This window comes from Mustela nivalis, assembly GCF_964662115.1.
Source record: "Mustela nivalis genome assembly, chromosome: 8".
Classification (NCBI taxonomy): Eukaryota; Metazoa; Chordata; class Mammalia; order Carnivora; family Mustelidae; genus Mustela; species Mustela nivalis.
Genome location: NC_139027.1, coordinates 5,388,890 through 5,407,131, shown reverse-complemented (window position 1 = coordinate 5,407,131; position 18,242 = coordinate 5,388,890). Strand labels below are relative to the sequence as shown.

Genomic DNA, 18,242 nt, shown 5'->3' with positions numbered 1-18,242 from the left:
AGGCCAGCCATGAGGCCAGGGAGCAAAAATGCAGAAGATCCCCAGCGCCGGGGCAAGCCGTGGAGTCCGGGGCCATGTGGCCTTTCCCGGTGCCCCCACCTTCCCGCTCCCCCAAAGCCTCCACGTTGGAAGGGGGAGGGGTGTTTCCCTCGTATCTTGTCCTTTCAAGTCGTGTGTTTTCTTTTTAAGCAATTTTGAGAAGCAGGCTGGAGAAGCGGGCTAATGAGGCAGTGCTAAGAAAAGAAAGCTAAACACCACAGAATCAAAGTGAAGCATTTTGCTTGGCTAATGGGCTTGATTATGAGATTTCACAGGCCCTTTTATAAAGTTGAATTTTATTTTGCGCCGGGGAACAGGAAATTTCTGTTTGGTTTTAAACATACATGATCATGCCACCAAATATTCCTAATTTAAAGCTGTGGAAGCAGGAGGTTTTATGTCTCAGAGAGGAAGGGGTGGAAAGAGCCCTGCCGACTGCAGCGGTAGCCCACGCTTCTCACCTCTCCGGCAGACCAGCGGCTGGGACGTCTGCCCCCAGCCCCCCAGGCACGGGGGCTCTCAGAGTCCCGGAGCCACGGTCCAAGCCCGACCGACGCCTGACATGGTTCCCTTTGGGATTGGGTGTGTCCACCTCGCCTCATCTCCACCGCCAGAACAGATCATTTTGTGCTGCAGGGGGCGAGCCTCTGCGCTGTGGGACCCTCAGCAGCATCCCTGCCTCCCCTCCCATGCCGAGAGCAGCCTCCTTCCCCTGGGATGGCCCAAATCACCCTGGCTGAGAACCACTGAACCAGACGAGTCCCCAGCCCGGCGATGGGCGCTGCCCAGGGTGCAGGCTGGTAGGGCACGGGGCCTCGGGGGGTCGCCTGCTGCTCTGGTGATGGTGCTGAGGACTTGGGAGATGACGGGCAAGGCTGTTGCTCTCAGGGTCTTTCCCTGTGACGTTCTCAAGTTCAGGCTATTGGGCCGCAGGGGGCAGGGAGAGGAGGAGGAAAAAGCTGGAACACTCTGTAGCCGGAGGGACCAGCTCAGTGCCGGATGCCCACGTGCCAGGCTCTAGGGCGAGGCTTGGGTGTGCTTAGCTCTGTGGGCAGACTGGGCCCTGCTGATAGAGGACAGCGGCTGCCCGGTCTGACCTCTTGCAAGATGTCCTGGTGAGGCCCTGCCATGCTTTAAATTATGCTCCATGATCCCTGCAGGGACCCTTGCGTTTTGGGATAACGACTTGCTGAAAAGTTGTCCGTATATAGGAGGATAAGCCTTCACTTAGGAAATACGTGTTACACACTCATTGTATGTACTTTTCTACTAAAGAATAGAGAAAATCTGCTGTGGAGAATTTAATTGGGTCGTGGCCCAGGTCTTCCTCCCGGGCCCAGGTTTGCGGTCACTATAGCAGGTGCGCTCCGGAGGTAGCACGGTCCTGTCGGGGTGACGCTACAGGACGCTTACTGGCTTGGACGGGAGCTCAGGGAGGGCACTGGGTCGGTTCGATGCGTGGAGGGGGACTCCGCGAGTTCTGAAGAGTTCTTCGTGGGGCTGGCTGCACTGATTAGACCAGTACTTGGTGTCCCCCAACCCAGGACATGGGGAGGGGTGGGGTGCCTCCTCAGCTGTGTGCCGATCTGGGGTTTGGGAATCCGGGGGTTCGCAGAACCCGGCAGTCCCAGCTGGGACAGCGCACGGACTTACAGGCAGTCACTCCGACGCTCTCGCCTCCTCTGCCGAGGAAGCTGGGGTAGCGCTGGGGTAGCGCCGACCTAAGAAGCATCAGGTAAGGCCTGGGGCTTTGCAATGTCTGTGGTGGCGGGGGGATGGGCGTGGGGGGTGGGGATGTAGGGGGATGTGCGGTGGTGGGAGGGGGGAGCGGTGGGGACAGCTGAGGAGAGCGTGTTATGGAGCGGCGGGCCTTGGGTATCTTCTTGGAAAATGTGCGATGACATCGCACCCCTTACCTGACCCCATCAAGCCCCACATGATGTCATCATGCTCCCACGTGATGTCATCACGCCCCATGGCGCGGCCTGAAAGTCTATCAGGTAGGTATTCATTTGGGTTCTCAAGAATTTCTTTTAAAAAATGCGCACACGTGCACAGGAGACCTTTCGAGCTGGCCTAGGGCCTCAGTGCTGCGTCTCACCGAGGAAGAAATGTCCACGAAGGCAACGCTCCTAGTGCCTGCTGTCCCTCCGCCGCCTGGGGCAGGGCCATGCACCTGCTGCTCCTCTACTGCACTGAGCAAACCGGCCCCCCGGGGCCAGGCTGCAGGGAGCGAGGAGAGAGCACCAGGGACAGGGGAGGGAAAGCGGAGGCCTGCGGGTGGGGGGGCCGGGCGGGGAGGGGTGAGCCTTAACTGAAAGCGGTCCGCCCTGCACGCCTTCCCATGTGCCCCGAGTCTAGAGGGGAGGGCGACCCTGTCTGGCCCCTCTTCCCCCTGGAGCCACACCACCCCCTTTCTGGGACTTGGCGGGCACGATGACTTCATGAGTGAGAGAGGCCAGTGAGTCCAAGGACACATCAAATTCTGTGGCAGAATGGGACCCCCCAGGACATCTACGCCCGGCTTCTGAGGGACAAGGGTATTTTACCTGCGAGTCATGCAACTTCCTGGTGATTTTTTGGAACACGGCCTGTAGCTTGTAGGTTGGGGCCAGAGGGAGAAACGGTGCCGGAGGCCCCTTTCCAGCCTCTTTCCCACTGGCCTCTCCAAGTGCTCATGGGCCCTCCACCCAGCTCACCTGTCCCCTCCCGACCGCCAGAACCTGGTCCTGCTTGAAAGCGGCTTAACCTCGTCTCAGACATTGGTGTTTGGGAAGCAGAACATCGTACTCGGCTGAGATTTCACCTATGGGGCTGCGTATGGGGCAGAAAAAGGCTCCATTATAAACACCTTCAGAGGCGGCCACAAAGGAAATGCTGACTGGGCAGCGGGGCCCCAGGCCGGCTGCAGCGGGCAGGCAGGCCAGGGTGGGGAGGCCAGGGTTTTGTGTGGAGTTCAAAGCCCCAACTGAAAGCTAATGAGGACCATTGTATTTGGGCAAAGGACAGGGCAGGGGCTCTTATCAGAAAGGAGTGTTAGATTACGGGCCTCCAGTTTTTGGAGAGCTTTAAAAGCCAGGCTTTGGAGCCCCTGGAGGCTTCAGAGGGGTCTGTTTCCGGGGGACATTTTCTAGGGGACCCCTTCAGGGAGGCATGTCTGCACCCACAGAAGGGGAGTGTGCAGAGAGGGAGGGAAAGGGGGTGAGGGGTCAGGTTTTCCCAGGATTGCTTGAGCCCTGGAAAGTCTTTACCGAGGAGGGGACTTCAAGGTGTTGGGGGGTGGGGCAGAGAAGCTGTAGCGTGTGGCGATACCCGAGCTGAGGATCCCTTTTCTGACAGACCCTGAGGATCTAGCCTGTCAGTTCTTTGATTCTGAAATCAGGAATACGGGACAAAAAAAATCAGCACCTCTGGTTTAACACTGGTCAGTGAGGAGCAGAAGGCAATCAATTTCCAGAACCTGCCTGGGCCCCTAGAAGGTGCCTGTTACTGCTAGGAATCCGCGGCTGTGAGGGACACCACCCCACTAAGGGGGCACTTGGGCACTCGGAGGCAGAGGCCCTTCCTGTACCTTTGGGGGACTCCTGTGTCAGTTCCCTGGTCACTGACCAGGGCTCAGGAGGCCAGACACCTCCATGGAGAAAGCAGCGTGGCCATGCTCCCAGGTGCAAAACGCCAGCCGAGCTGTTCCCCTCCTGCGAGGACAAGTTTCCTCTTGTGCCTCCCCGTGCGGGATGATGGGGTGGGCGGTCCCTGTGTGGAAACCAACCTGAAACGGGCTCCCGCCTCTCTCCGTGTTCAGAAACTTGCTTTTACTGCGTCTGTTCGCTTTCCCATCTACCGCGCGAGAAAAACTTTTTTTTCCATAAAAGGGAACAAACTCCCTCACCAACAAAACAAGACCCAGCCCTGCCCGCATGGAGAAAGCAACACGCGGCTAATGAAGTGGACCGGACCACGCAGGAAAGATCGGGACCCGGAGACGCCGAACGAGCGGTACCGAAGGAGGAGGTCGGCAACCGCGCGGCCGCGATTCCGGGTCACGCGCCCTGTGCTGCGGGACCATTTCCCCCCGGCCGCGCGCCAGCGTCCGACCAAGACCTTAGCTCCTCTCTCCTTGGTGCGTCTGTCTGTCTGTTCTTACCAGTTTTCCCCAAAGCCTCCAGTTTCGTGCAGTGTCAACAGAAGCAGTGCGGGCCACGGAGACGCAGAGAGCATTTTAGGAATGCGAGGGAGGAGAATGCAGCGAAGGAAGAAGTTGGCAGCTTTGTCTCTAACATGCTTTAAAAACAGGGAATATGGGCAGAGGAACCCTGGGGGCCCGGGGACCCTCGGAGGCCAACTGGGCACAGAGAGACCCTGGGGCGCGCAGAGGGCCCAAGGCAGCTGGTCTGAATTCCCAACCACCCGGAGTCTTCGAATTCTCAAATCCTCCCGTGGCATTTTCAGAACAAATCAGTTTGAATTCACTGGAGTTAGAAACATGGTTGCAGTCATGGCCCCACTAGGAATCCCAGGACAGGGTTTCTACTGTAGAGCTCCCCGAAATCTCAGTACCCTCTGAGCAGCGGTGGGGGAGGGAGGCATGTCTGGGAGAGGAGGGGCCCTCAGGGAGCCATTTCCTCTGTTTAGCTGGGTGTCGGCTCTGACCACAGCTCAGAGTCTTCCGAGATCCCAGTCCCTGATCTCCAGCTTCTGCAGAGACTTGACCCCAGGTGGCTTTTTGGAGTCCCCAAGGCCCAGCAAACACTCAGCCAATGGCCTCTTGTTGAGTTGAGCAAGGCCTTCAAGTACTGAACAGAAGACCTCTGGCCTTGACCTCGGGTTCCATGCGGGGGTCTCCACCAGGCAGGGAAGGGACTGCCCAGCTCCAGCAGCAAATGGGTCGGCGCTCAGTGTCTGCAGGTGCGTCCTGTCTCCCAGGCAGACTCTACGCCACGACGCGGGTGCTCGTGTTTCATGGGCGAGAGACCGAGGCTCAGATGGCTGACAGGACTGGCCTGCCGTGGTGGGGCCGACTCACGGGGAGTTGGGATTCGGCCGGACCGTCCAACCCCAGACCTGAGTCCTCAAGGAACCGCTCTGCTGCCGTGGGCCCTGTGGAAGGTGGGGCAGCCGGACGCTTGTTGAATAACTCTGTGCTCTACCCCAACGGATGGTTCTGGATTGTTTCAGGACAATCCATGTTTCAAAGAAAATTGTTATTCCTTGCAAAGTGGCCAAGTTTGCCAATGATTCCTTAATTAAAAAAATGTAGAAGTAAGCACCAATTCCAGGCTTTGTCTAGTGTGTACTCTCGCTCTGATACATTTTCAGGAGAGAGAAAGACGGAAGAAGGAGAAGCAGCTGGTGGACCCGCAGTTATTCCTGCCAGAAAGTCTTGTGGGTTTTGCCGGAAAAAGGTTGAGAAATCTGTGCCAGGAAGTATCTGGGCTCTACCTTCTTGCTTTCACTCTTCCCTCCTGGTGGGGAGCGGGGAGGGATGTCGGGGGTGTTGTTATCTTCAAGATAAGAAAACTAGGCTTAGGCAGATATGGGACTAGTGTTGCGGGAAGAAACTGTGTCCCTCAAAAAGGTAAGTTCAGAACCTAACCCCTGGTACCTGTAAACGTGACTTTCCTTGGGCCTAGAGTTTTTGAAAATATAACCGAAGTAAGAGGAGGTCATGGTGGTGTTCCTAATCCAACCGCGGGTGTCTTTATGACAAGAGGGGACATCGGACACGTCCACAGGGAAGGTCAGGAGAGCCCCGTGTGGTGATGAGGTGGAGGCTGAAGGGATTGGCCTTCAAGTCAAAGGTTCTTGGCAACCAGAGAAGCTAAGAGGCAAGGAGGGATCCTGCTTTAGATTCTTTGGAGGGAGCAGAGCCCTCTTGACACCTCGATTTCGGGTTTCTAGCCACCAGAACTGTAGAGAAAGTAAATCTCTTGTTTTGGCCACCCCGTGTGTAGGAACTTGCCATGAGAGCCATGGGAAATGGAACACACCAAGTTTTCACCTTGCTTCGGCTGTGTCCTTGAACAGTTCCGTATTAGGTTCGCGGGGGAGGCTGAAGAGGTGAGGGCTGCTGTCCGCATCCCGCTGGACCCCGATGCTGCAAGGTCTTGAGAACCTGAGGAGGGATTGAGGTTTGGGGCCACCCGTAGGGGGAGCTTACAAAGCCTAAGTGCAGGCAAAAGCACAGGAGCGAGCGGAGAGGGTTGAGAGTATTTGCGCTTCATTGAGGGATCCATGAGGGTGAGCAGCCTTTCCCTGTTAAGCCAGCCGGGCGCCCTGGAGGAGGGAGAAAATGCAGAGTCCCTTTAGGACTCAGGGGTGTTAAGAGGGAGTCCGTGGGGGAAGGGAAGGACCAGGTTGGCGTCAAGGGCTGTGGCTGCGGGCTGCTCTCTGGGAGGGGCTGCGGTGCCCAAGGAGAACCAGGGCATCTGGGTTAGAGGCAAGGATGGGAGAGGGGAGAAGCAGAGACAGCCCCGGGGCAGGAGGGGTGCACGGGAGGCCCAGGGAAGTCAAGCTGGCACAGGGGTTGTTGACACATACATCATCCGTGATTCCTGGTGAGAGATCGCCCTGCAAAGGCATGAAAGATCGTGTCCGTGAGTGACTCAGAAGCCAAGTATGTCGGTCCTCTTGTAATGTGAGCGGCCAGCTCTGCGGAGCGAGCCGGAGCGGTTAGCATCTCATGAATGTGTGTGGGAGGCTGACGGCGCTGGACGGGAGTTAATCATTACGCTGTTTGTGCCACTGCAATGGGTCGAGCCAGCCAGGGTCCTCGGGCTGACCCCGCTCCTCACCCGCCCCCGCTGCTGTGCGGCCCACACGGGAAGACCACAGGAAGCTCAGATCGCGGCCCCCGAAACAAGGCATTTTGCTTTGGAAACTGCCAGGACGGGAAATTAGTTGGGCTGATCAGGAAGATCAGTCTGGCGTGATTTGACCTTGGTGGTAAGGAGAAGGAGCAAGGTGAGGGGAAGGGAGGGCTCAGGGACATCCTGCCGCCTCTGGGAGGTGGGAGTTGCCCGACCCGAGTCTCCGGGTGGGGGGCGGGGGGAGCCACAGCTCAGGGAGGTTAACTGGCCGGCAGACGCTTTGCTGCTAGAAACAGTGGCTGAGCCAGGCATGGGGCTCCTGATGCCTCCCCCGGGGCCTCCTGAAGCTGCTGGAGAGGAGGCTTGCAGGCCCTGGCACGAAACAGGGGGCCTAGATCCCGCCTCTGGGTCTGCCCCTCTCAGGCGGTCATCAGGGACGAAGCAGGAGCAGGGGAGCCAGCCCACACCACAGTGACCCGGCAGTGTGGCCTTGGACGGCCTCGCGGGCTCTGTGAACGAGAGGACGGCGCTTTCCTCTGGCCGGTGGGGCGGCCTGGTCGGTGTTGCAGGATGCCGGCCCATCCCGGCACTGCTGACTCTGGATTCCTGGAGTCTTGAAATGGTAAAGAATGTCTCTGTGTTCAGAGGGTCTGGACTCTGGGCCAGGAGCTGGTCCTGCGGAGGCCGAGCCTCAGGCGAGAGCCTCCCTTGCTTGCCACTATGGTGCGTCCAGCTCCGTGCTGTTCCCACGTCCCCTGCAGAGGGCCGCTCTGCTTCTCGCCCACAGTGCCCCCCCACCCCCCCCTCCAGGGTGTGCGGCAAGAGTCTGTCCCACCATCAATCTGACAGAGGCCTGGCGTCTTGGAGGCCCCCAGGGCTCAGCACCCCACTCTGAGCCTCTCCTCCATTTCTGAGACCCTCTATGTCCAGGATGTCCTCGCTGCCCGCGGCTTCCCGCCACCAGAGCCGCGCAGGGCCTCCAGCCTCCTCTCCCTCATGGAGCTGTGGCCACTCCTCAGACCCACCCCTTCCAGCTCTTTCCCTCATGTGATTCACAGAGCAGCAGAAATGCTGCCTCCCCCAGACCGTCCCGTCTTTCTGCTTGTGCCGCATGGGACCCCAGTTCCCGGGAAGGTCCTTAAGCCCACGGCTGCCAGGCGGTGCTGCTCAGTGATCACGAAGATGACACGGGGTGGGCCCAGAGGCCACCCCATTGGCCGGGAGCGGTGGGAGTCCCCTGACTCACGGCATGTCCCAGGGGCACACCTTCCTTGGACCGAGGTCGGCAGACACGAAGACACCCACACCCTAAGCTCCGTGAACTTAAGAGTCCGCGGACATGGCCCCGATACAGTTGGGTCAGGGATACTGGGATGAGGAGATTGTCCTGGATTACCCAGATGGGCCTGGTGTAGTCACAAGGTTCCCTAAGCCTGTCACAGTCACTGCGGGAGCGAGCATGTGATTCCGATGGCCACTGCTGGCTTTGACGGTGGAAGGGGCCAGAGGCCAAGGAGCGTGGGCAGCCTCCAGAAACTGGGAAACACGAGGAAACAGATTGTGCCCTGGAAGTGCTCGAGAGAACGAGACTGTAAACATCTTGCTTTTAGCCCAGGGAGACCCTTTTGTTACTTCTGGCTCCAGAACTGTAAGGTGATAAATTTGTATTGTTTGACGCCGTCTGGTCTGTGATAATTTGTGAGAGCAGCAACTGAAAATGAATAGACCGGGTGACATCTTTTCTTGTGACATGTCTCAGGGAATGCTTCTCCACGTGCCCGTGTCCACGAAGTGGAGAATCTGTAGCCTGGCAGGTCCTGGAGCCTTCATGCCAGTGTGCCCGGTGGCAGGACTCCAGCAGCTCCACGTAGAGCCATGGCTTTCTTGCACCTGCCTGTCCAGTGAACGCGTGACCCTCCAGCTTAGGGACAATTCCTTCCAGACTCTCGGGAACAAGTGCAGCAGGTGCGTGTTTACGGGGCTCCGGAAGCTGGACAGATAGGCCTGCAGGCTCTGGGAGGAGTGCTTTGGGGCTGGAGGAGGCAGGAGGGAGGTCTGATGTCTGTCCTAAGCGTTTTTAGTCCAGCCAGGGACGGGGCGGTGCTGAGAGGATCCCACATCAGGGCGTGCTGGCGGCAGGGGTGTGGGCTATGGAGCCCAGCCTGTGGGCAGAGGGCATTTGGGATGAGGAGGAGCCCCACTGAGGCTGAGGGGCAAGCAGGAGCAGAAGGCAGGTCTGCACAGAGGCCACGACGGTGGACAGCCAGAGGGAAGGGCCTACCTAGAAGGGGAAGCTCAGAAGCTTTAGCTTCACAGGCAGGACCAGAGCGGCGTGGGCCAGCTTCCCGGCTCTCTTCTCCCTGGGGACTCGAGAAGTCTTCTGTCCCAGGCGGGACATGGGGCAGTGGCAGCCAGCAAGCAGGCTGTGAGCAGCGCTGACATGTGGTCTCTGCTTTCTTCTCACCGTCCAGCAGAACTCCCTGGAAGCCACGTGTTGACAAGGCTGGGTTCCACACCTGGAACCTGTGTGGCCAGCCCCTCCCCCCGTGGACTCATGGTATAAGCGAGGTGTGGCCTCAGTTTGGGACGCCTCGAGATTCCTGGGTTCCCTTCTTATCTGGGCACGACCACCAGTGCTGTAGAGCACCCGGGGTTTAGAAAGAGCCCCGTGGTCTTGAGAAGGTGCCTTGTGTGCGGCTGGAGAACACGAGTAGGACAGGTTAGTACTGCGGGAGGTGGAGGGAGCAGCTGCAGAGTTGGCGGGGTTGGGGATGGGGGCGAGGACCAGCGAGGCGGAGCAGCGGCCACGGTGCAGCACGGCTTCCTTGGGAGAACACTTTTCACTCTTGGAAGCTTCTCCCAAGTGTCCCCTGATCCTGCTCTGGGTTTTTACCTGTTTTCTCGGGGGCCATTCCGTGCATCTCACAGTGGGTCCCTGGGCACCTGCAGCTTCTAGAACAACGAATACATCATTTTGGATGAAGCTGATCATTTTTTAGGTACAGCCAAAGATGAGGACTTCTAAAAGTAAATCGTTTTTGAAAATAAACTTTTGAGACTTTTTAGTGGAGAAATCAGTGAAACCCATCCCAGCGTCCCCGAGAGAGCACAGTCGTCTGCACTTACTCCGTCACGAGTCTTGCTCCCTGGATCCTTACAGGGGAGTATAGCCCCCCGCCATAAGGCCATAATCCGTGATAAGGACAGTCCCGCATCCTTTAACATGAATTCTAGATCGAAGTATGAAGTTCAGAGACACTAATTATACATGTTTTGCCTCCTGCCTTTGTATTCCTGTAAAATGACCATTAAGGTAAGAGAGATAAAATCAGCATTTTATGCGAGGTGTCTTTATTCCCACACAGCAAGTGTGTGGTGGGCAGGAATCCAGGCCTGTGTCGTCCCTGTGCTGGGCTGTCCCCTTTCTGCAGGTGGCAGGGAGGCCAAGGACAGTGAAGGGCTTACCCTGGGCCAGAGCCGGCTTTCTATCAACATTTATCAAACGGCTCCCTGCCGGGCATTGGCTGTGCCTGTGGCAAAATGTGGTCTGATGGGTGGGCTGTCCCAGCACCTGCCAGTGTGTGCCCGGAGAGAGTGGGACTCCGGATTCATGAAGACTACCAGTGCTTAGTGTGGAGGGAGGGAACGGCAGTTTGACTGTGACACATTTTTCATTTTAAAAATTTGCTGCCCTGACGTGTCAAGCAGAAATTAGAAGCACGCTGGTGTCTGGATGTTCTCACACTTTAAAAAATCTAGAGGTGATAGGCGACACTTCTCAACCTCTTGGGGTACGTGCTCATTAATTAGGCACAGAGAACATGACTGAATCACAGTGAAGGTGTTTGTCTTGTCTCTATTTCAGAAACACTTTGGGGAAAATGTCTTTCTCTCAAATCAGATGCAAAGCATCAGCCCTAGGGCTTTTTCAAAAAGAGCTTGTCTCCCAAACGTCATTCCCTATGAGAGATAACGGTTTTGTGGAGGGTTTACTCATCGCCCTTGAGTGGCCAGCTTGGCCACGGGACGAGTGTCCAGCCGCCCACCTCCGTGTCCCCTGTTCCTCTGATAAGCGCTCTGAGTCCCTCGTGAGGGGCTGATGTTGAGTCGGTCGTAGAGATTTTAGACTGGGTCTTGATGCCTGTCCACTTCCTGGGCCCCAGGGGCCGATCGCTAGCTCCTGGGGCTCCAGTCTTGACTTCGCCCTGGCCAGCCCACTCTCTGGTCCCCTCGCTCTGCGGCTGACAGTGTCTGCACACTCTGTGCGACGTGGGTGAGGCCGCGGGGCTCTGGAAGTTCAGCTCTCCGGGCGCGACTGGACGAGAGCTCAGTGAGTTCATGATCACAAAACGAAAACAGGATAACTGTGGGCAGATGCAGTCCTTCGCTGGACAGAGCATGTTATCAGAGTGGAGGCCCACTGTGTCCTGGACACTGGGAACTTGGCCCCGTGACTCTTAGACCTTGGGTGCTGGCCCGCCGCATGATCTCGGGTGTCCTTTGAGGGAGCTCTGTGCTTTTCCATCCCACTCTGCTGGGGAAGCTCCCGCATGGGGAACAAGGTCCTCACATACTCAGCGGGACACCTGGGCCACAAAGGACAGGCCCTTGTGGCTCTCTGTGCCCGTCTTCTGTGCCCCGAACTGGTCCACTGATGGTCTCGATGGGTTCAGTCCCAGCGTTGGACGTATGAGCTGGGTAGCTGCAGGCAAGTGTCTTAACCTGTCTGGACCTCCGCTCCCTCATCGGTCCAACGGGTGCGAAGGGTCTCGCTCAGAAGACACTTAGGAAGGTGCTAGGCATCTGACCCGGGGCCTGGCGTCTGTCGGTGCTCGCGAGAATGTCACTTTGTCACTTCTCCACCCCCTCCTGCTATCTTTACGGAAACTGTTACTCCTCCGCCACCCGCTTTCCTGTCTGGGGCTGCTGTCCCGGGCTCGATCCGGTGAGGCCCCCCTGCCGCAGCCCCGCGGGAGCCCCACGCCCAGCGCCCCTCGTGGGTCCCGGCCGCGGGACACAGCTGAGCGCCCCCAGCTCCGGCTGCTCCGGGGAGAGCGGCTCAGCCCGGCGCCGGCCCCCGGGGGCTGCCTGCGCGGCCCGGCTCCCGCCCCGAGCCGTCGTGTTCGCGGACGGGTGGCGGCCGCCGCCCTCCGACTCTCCGTCGGCGGCTCCGTCGGCGGAGGATCCCCGGGTCCAGGCCGGCGCCCGGGTCCCCCCACGCGGGGGCGGGGGCGGGGGCGCTGGTCCGGGGCGCGGCCACGGCCGACCGCGTGCTTGAGGAGGTTTCTAGAAAGTTGCTCAGACTCTCGCGGCTCCGCGGAGTCCCGACGGCTCTGAGGGCGCAGGAGGCGCGGCCTGAGGGCGGCCCAGGCAGGCGCGGGCTCCCGGCCAGTGGCCCCGGGGGGGGGGGGGAGCGGCCTCGGGGGCTCGGCTCCGCGGGGGAGGCTGCGCGGCCGCTGGCCGGACCCGAGCCCACGGATGCCCCCCCCCCGGGGCGACCCCTCCCCACGAGGCGACCCCCCCCCCCCCGGGGCGGCTCCCCGCCCTCCAGTCACCGAGACCCGGCCGTGACCCGCGCCGGCAGCCGGACGCTCGGCCTTGGAGAAGCTTTTATGGGGCCGCGGCCGGGACGACCAGCCCTTCCGTGTGCGGCCGCTGCGCTGGGGTCGCCGCAGCCCGAGCGCGCTGCGAGAGCGCTTATGGCGCCGCGCCCGGCCCGGAAGGCTCCTGCGACGGAGGCCGCCTGTTTACCTTCGGGTTTACGGCCGCCGCCCGCGGGTGCCGGACGGCGAAGCTCTACCCTGAAGGGCCCGCTCCCTCCTTCTCACGCACACCCACGCTCTCACACGCCCGCACACGCTCCCGTCCACACTCACACACGGTCTTACACACTCAGGCATGCCTTTCACACCCATAGACTCGCAACCTCTCTCTCTCTCTCACACACACACACACACACACACACACACATTCTCTCAAGCGCATTGTCACACATAACCTGCACACTCACACGACCCCTTCACACTCACATTTCCACATACCCTTTCACACTCACACACTTTACACTCACACTCTCACATACATACACATCCTTTCAACTCACACACTAATATTCTCACACACCCTTTCACACTCACACTGTTTCATACACAGTCTAACACATACACACATGCTGTCTTTCACACACATATGTCTCTCACATACACACTCAAACTCTCTCTTACACACATTCTCTCTCTCTCACACACACCCCCTCTCTTCTCTCACACAAACATTCTGTCACACAGAGGTCTCTCTCACACACAGGTCTCTCTCATACACACACAATCTCCCTCACATACACGCACACATTCTCCCTCTCACATGCATTCTTTCTCTCACACACGTTCCGTCTCTCATACACATACATCTCTCACATACACACTCACACAATCTCCCTTGCACACATTCTGTCTCTCACACACACATTCTGTCTCTCACACACACATTCTCCTTCTCTCTCTCTCTCTCACACACACACACACACACACACTCCTCGTAGACTCCACTCTCCACAGTCTCCAGCCATCTCCTGTAACTCTGCTCTAGCCATGAGCCACAGGCCACCATGAGCTCTTGCTTCTCCTGGAGCCCCCTGGGTCTCCTGACTGGCTTGTAAAGGCTGCTTTGTGGAGTCCAGGGCAGAGGGGTAGACTGGATGGAGTAAGGGCTGGTGCTCTAGCCGTGTTCCTTATCTACTCTTTGATTAGACCAGCTTCACATTTCTTTTTTGTCTTCTGGGGTTTTTCACGAACTTTCTTTGAAGGAATAATTCTAGTACTAAAAAGGATCTGAAGATGACTGGCCCACCTTAGTTGGGACCAAGACGCTAGAGGAGTATATATGAAGTGTCCCCAGCTCCACAACCAATGGCTTAGGGAGGTCGGTGAAGTTACTTTGGCTGTGAGTCTGGCGTGGAGGGCTGGGAACCGAGGCGGCTGTATTTGTGGGGGTGGGGTTTCTGGAAAAAGCGCTTTGGGGATGAAAGAACATTCTTCTTCGGAATGCTTTTTGGGGAAGTATAGGGCTGTTTTTCTTTGCTGGAGTCAGCTCATCTGTGAGCCATCCATCTGTCCTTTATCTGTCCATGCACACCTTCTCCACCCACCCAACCACTTCCATTCACTACCCATGAGCCCTCCCTTTCTAAGGCTACCTCCATTGCACCCAGCACTCCTGGTGGCTGTGAGCTGTGATGGGGGACAGTTGGCTGCATGACCTCGTTAACCACAGCATCTGAGGAGAGGTTGGTGCACGGACCACTGCAGTGGGACCTCCTGCTGGACCTGAAGAGGCCATTGGGATAAAACTCCACTGGAGGCTGGAGGAGGAGGTCTAATACCGCAGGCTGATCAGGGTGTAAGCACGGGGCCGGCGATAGCAAAGAGGCATGTCCTGGAGTGCAGGTCCCTTTGAGGGATCTCCCCGCAGGAGTAGGTGATACAGAGACATCTGGGCAGGTCAGGGAGGCAAGGCCTCAGCAACTATACATGGCCAGGCTTGGACTATCGTGAACAGGGCTTAGCCCTATCATGGTTGCAAGAAGATGCCTAGAATGAGAACCAGGGGTCAAGGAGTAGACCAGATGTCTGTATTGAGGAGGCATCTGCAGACGTGCTGGGCACGCTCTCCTCTCCAAGCCTTGTTCCAGCAATTCCCTCCACCATCTGGAAAGATCTTTGCACAGGTTTCTCTCCGACTGACTCCAGGCTTTGCTCTAACTTCATCTCTCAGTGAGGTCCATGTTGACTGATCCATTTAATGTACAACCTGCCCCCACCACCTCCTCCTCCCATTCCCCTTCCCCGCTCCTTCCCCCCAGAATACACGGGACCTTTAACCTACTACATAACTTATTTATGTCTTGAGCTTATCGTTCATTATCTCCCTCTCTCTACTAGATTGCAGAACCTCAACCAGTATCTGTTCAGTGAATAGGAGGGACTCGCTGGGGCTAAGCTTGGCTGTGGCAGGTAGGGGCCCTCCTCTCCCCTTGGCCTCTCCCAGGGCAGGAGATAGCGTGCAACTGATGGAAATATACTGGGTCTGCCAAAAGGACACGAAACCAACCCATTCTGTTTGTTTGGGACAATAAAAATACGGCCAATATACCAAGAGAAGAGCAAAGTCACCCCTGCCATGCATAAGCGATGTGCCCGCCTTCTTATGCCTGTGAAGTTGGTTCCATCCTTACCCCCATTTTAAAGATGAGAACCTGATCATCTGAGAGGTTATGTAACTCAGCCGGGACTAGCAGCTTGTAAATCGAGGTCACTGGTCAGGCTCTGCCAACTCCAGAAGTCTGATTGCTACTTGCGCTCCACTCTCTCCAGGCCAGGGTCGCCCCCTCCAGAGCGTCAGGGGGCTGCGTGCTCCCAGGAGAGTGACATGGTGTTTCGCTGGGGTGAGTGTGACTCTCACCCCTATGCTTTAATGCTGCCTGTGAGGGGAGGTGACAGGGAGGGGAAGCAAGGACAGCCAGCAGCTGGGGCTGGGAGCCATCCACGGGCTGGTGGGCAGCAGCCCGCGCTCGGCCCCTCCAGCAGGTGCACACATTCGGGTTGAGCGGCTTGGATCACACCTTCGATTTTTAGGGTTTCTCCGTGTCCTGACTCTGCCGAAGGGGCTTGCTTGCTGTGTTCTCAGAGGCTAATTCGATTTCAGGGCAGCTAGTTGAAGGTGGGTCCCCACCGGGGCAGCCTTTTGTGGCCAGGGACATGGTGGCAGAATTTGCCGGCAAAGCCTGGGGCCCGAAGGTCATCACCCAGCTCTTCACAGTTTGCGGCATCGCGTGTGTGGCTGGGGCTCGAGGCCAGGGTTCTGCCCCGGTGCCCGGGCTGGCGGCTGCTCTGAAGGTCAGCCAGGCAGGCAGTCGGGCCCCTGTTACTCTGGTCTCATGAAAGCATCGGGCGTTCACCAGGGACCTGTTGCCGGCAGCACGGGAAGGTCTGATGACGGAAGGCTCCATTCCAGTAGATCCTCCCTGGGGCACTTCGCTGTCCCTGCAGCCAGGATGCTGCGTTTCTGCTGAAAATGGAGTTGATGTCATCAGTCTGAACTCATTTCTTTGGGGCTCAGGGACCCATGTGAAATTGGCCCAAATCGCCGTCACCCAGCGCCGCTGCTCTTCTTCCCCTGGCCACAGGTGGATCATGGCGCCCTGGTTAGCCCAGCAGACCCCGGCTCCCTCCAGCCGTAGTGGCCCAGAAGCCGTGTTCACTAAGGCTTGCTGTGTTCTAGGCTCTGGGACACGGAGAGACACGAGTCTCTGTCCTCCAGGTGCTCCTGGTTTAGAGGCCAACCCAGTGAGTGAACATCTGTTTTGTGCAACTAAGGGTTGAACCAACCGGAACATTTCTGAACCAGGTCTGTGTTTGTAGCTGAGAATGTCATGACAAGCAAGGGAGACACGGTCTCACATTCTCCTGCACTGAATAACCCAGATGTCAGCTCCAGGATGGGGGGCGTGGGGGGAGGTACGGACCCGGGGCAGGCGCTCCTACTGCTCACCTGGGGGAGATGGCAGAGGTCCGTGGAAGACGTAGCATCTCAGCTGAGACCTGGGACTTAGGGCCTCATCATTTCACAGTTGGGGGAGGGGATGGCAAAGGAGGAACCGTGTTTCCAATAGAGGGAACAGCGTGTGTGAAGCCCCAAGTCCAGACGGTTCGGCACAAAGGGAGACTGGTGGGCAAGGGAGGGAGGGGTGAGCAATGCAGGGGAGGAAATTGAGGGACAGGTTGTAGGGAAGGGAGAAGTGGAGAGTGTGTGGAGGGTATGGAAAAGGTGAGTGTGAAGTTTCTGGGGGGTGATCGTGTGGCATCTGGGAGGTGTATTCAGGCTGGACGTTGGGGGCTGGGGTACGGGACAGTAACTGGGGCCGTGGAGGGGGCGCTCACCTCCAGGGAGAGAGTGAAACGAGAGAGGAGGGCCCGGACCCAGCTGCAGGGTTACCGCAGATGAAGCTGGGCGGGTGCACTGAGGGAGCACGACCCAGGGGCAAGCAGACCCCGAGAGGGGCTCTTCCGGCGACAGTGGGGGGAGAGGGTTCCCTGGAAGAGGTGGTCCTGGTCCGCAGGGTGGGATTCATCTGACAGGTTAGGGGCAAAGAACTAGGGAGTGTCTTTTGGAGTTAAGGGGGTGGGGAGGGGCAGTGGGCAGAGGTGGGGTGGGAGGGAAGGCAGGGGAGAGGTCGGGGAGGGGCAGGCAGCTCTCACCGGAGGCCGACCCGGAAGGGCAGAGAGCCCTAGAGCACGTGTGTGCTGTTCTAGGATGAGAAGCCAGCGCGCTTGCAGGTGAGCTGCAAAAGGCTGGTGGAAGCCCAGGTGACTCATCCATGGGGGCCATGAGGAGTGGGAAGGGGGGAGGTCAGGGCCGGAGGGATCCGGGGATTGGCCACGGGGAGGAGGACAGAGGTGGGCCCTCGTGGAGCAGGGCGGGGGCTTCTGTTTCCTCCGGAGGTGAAGCCCAATGCAGGTGGCAGAGGGAGGGGCAGCTCTGAACTTTGAGGAGGGGCGGAGGAGGTTTGCTGCAGCTCTCGGGGCTGGCAGTGGGGCTGGGCGAGCGCAGAGTCCCGGGTCATCACGTTGCTGCAAGGACACGGGCATCACGAGCCACTTGGTTTCCTCTCATGGAGGTAATGTAGGTACAGGCAGGCTTGGGTTCTGGTCCCAGCTGCACCTCTGACCTTGGGTGACCTTGGGCAACTTGCTGTCTCCCTGGGCCTGGGTTTTCTTATCTGTGTAATGAGGTGGCCAGACTACAAAAGCAGGAAAGCCCCCTAGAGACCTGGGATTAAATTGAAGGTCACGGGTTTGAAGATTGTATTTATTTCACTCCTGATGAGCAGAGGAGAGGAGGAAATGAGAAGTTAATATTGAGGCGGGCCTGAAATGTGAACCTAAGAAGTGGGAATTTTATTACTACTTGGGGATTTTGCACTGGGTTCTTTTCCACAGAATTTAGGTTTGTAGGTTAATTATAAAAATGTTTCCAGGAAAAGGAAAACTCTCCTGATTTTTCATGGTTGATTTCTGTAGTTGCTGAGTTCCCTTGCCTGTATCTCTCCCGTCCTTTGGATGTAGGCGGCTAGACTATTTCAGGGTTCTTTGCCATCAGCCGCTGACAGGGACAAAGGTGCAGCAAGCAGGTCAAGGCGTTTCGTTTTGTTAGGAGCTGGCAGCTCCGAGGAAAATCGTCTGTTTCTTCACTGGTTCGTTCTCACAGTCATCAACAAACCTTTAGTGAAAAGACGGATGAATGAGTACATGTGGACATGGAGAAAGAGGGTCGAGACCATTTAATAATTTCATTTCTCTCTGCTCTCTTGACTTCTGCCCATTATAAAAAACGTTATAG

At 57.8% G+C, this 18,242-nt stretch overlaps 3 long non-coding RNA genes across 3 annotated transcripts in view; 2 read left to right on the top strand and 1 right to left on the bottom strand.

Annotated features, from left to right (window-relative positions):
• Positions 1 to 315: 315 nt before the first annotated feature.
• On the bottom strand, positions 316 to 16,611 carry LOC309870738. The gene is made up of 2 exons (XR_014314786.1): positions 12,597 to 16,611; positions 316 to 6,312 (listed from the first exon to the last, which is right to left on the bottom strand). It is a non-coding gene; the product is annotated as an uncharacterized lncRNA (long non-coding RNA).
• LOC309870737 lies at positions 2,228 to 5,309 on the top strand. Its single transcript, XR_014314785.1, has 2 exons — positions 2,228 to 2,590; positions 3,912 to 5,309. It is a non-coding gene; the product is annotated as an uncharacterized lncRNA (long non-coding RNA).
• LOC309870736 overlaps positions 6,414 to 18,242 on the top strand; it is a 34,992-nt gene continuing 23,163 nt past the window's right edge. The window contains exons 1-4 of the long non-coding RNA XR_014314784.1: positions 6,414 to 6,999; positions 8,605 to 8,810; positions 9,317 to 9,483; positions 9,528 to 10,158. This is a non-coding gene — a long non-coding RNA (uncharacterized lncRNA). The remainder of the gene's footprint in view (positions 7,000 to 8,604; positions 8,811 to 9,316; positions 9,484 to 9,527; positions 10,159 to 18,242) is intronic.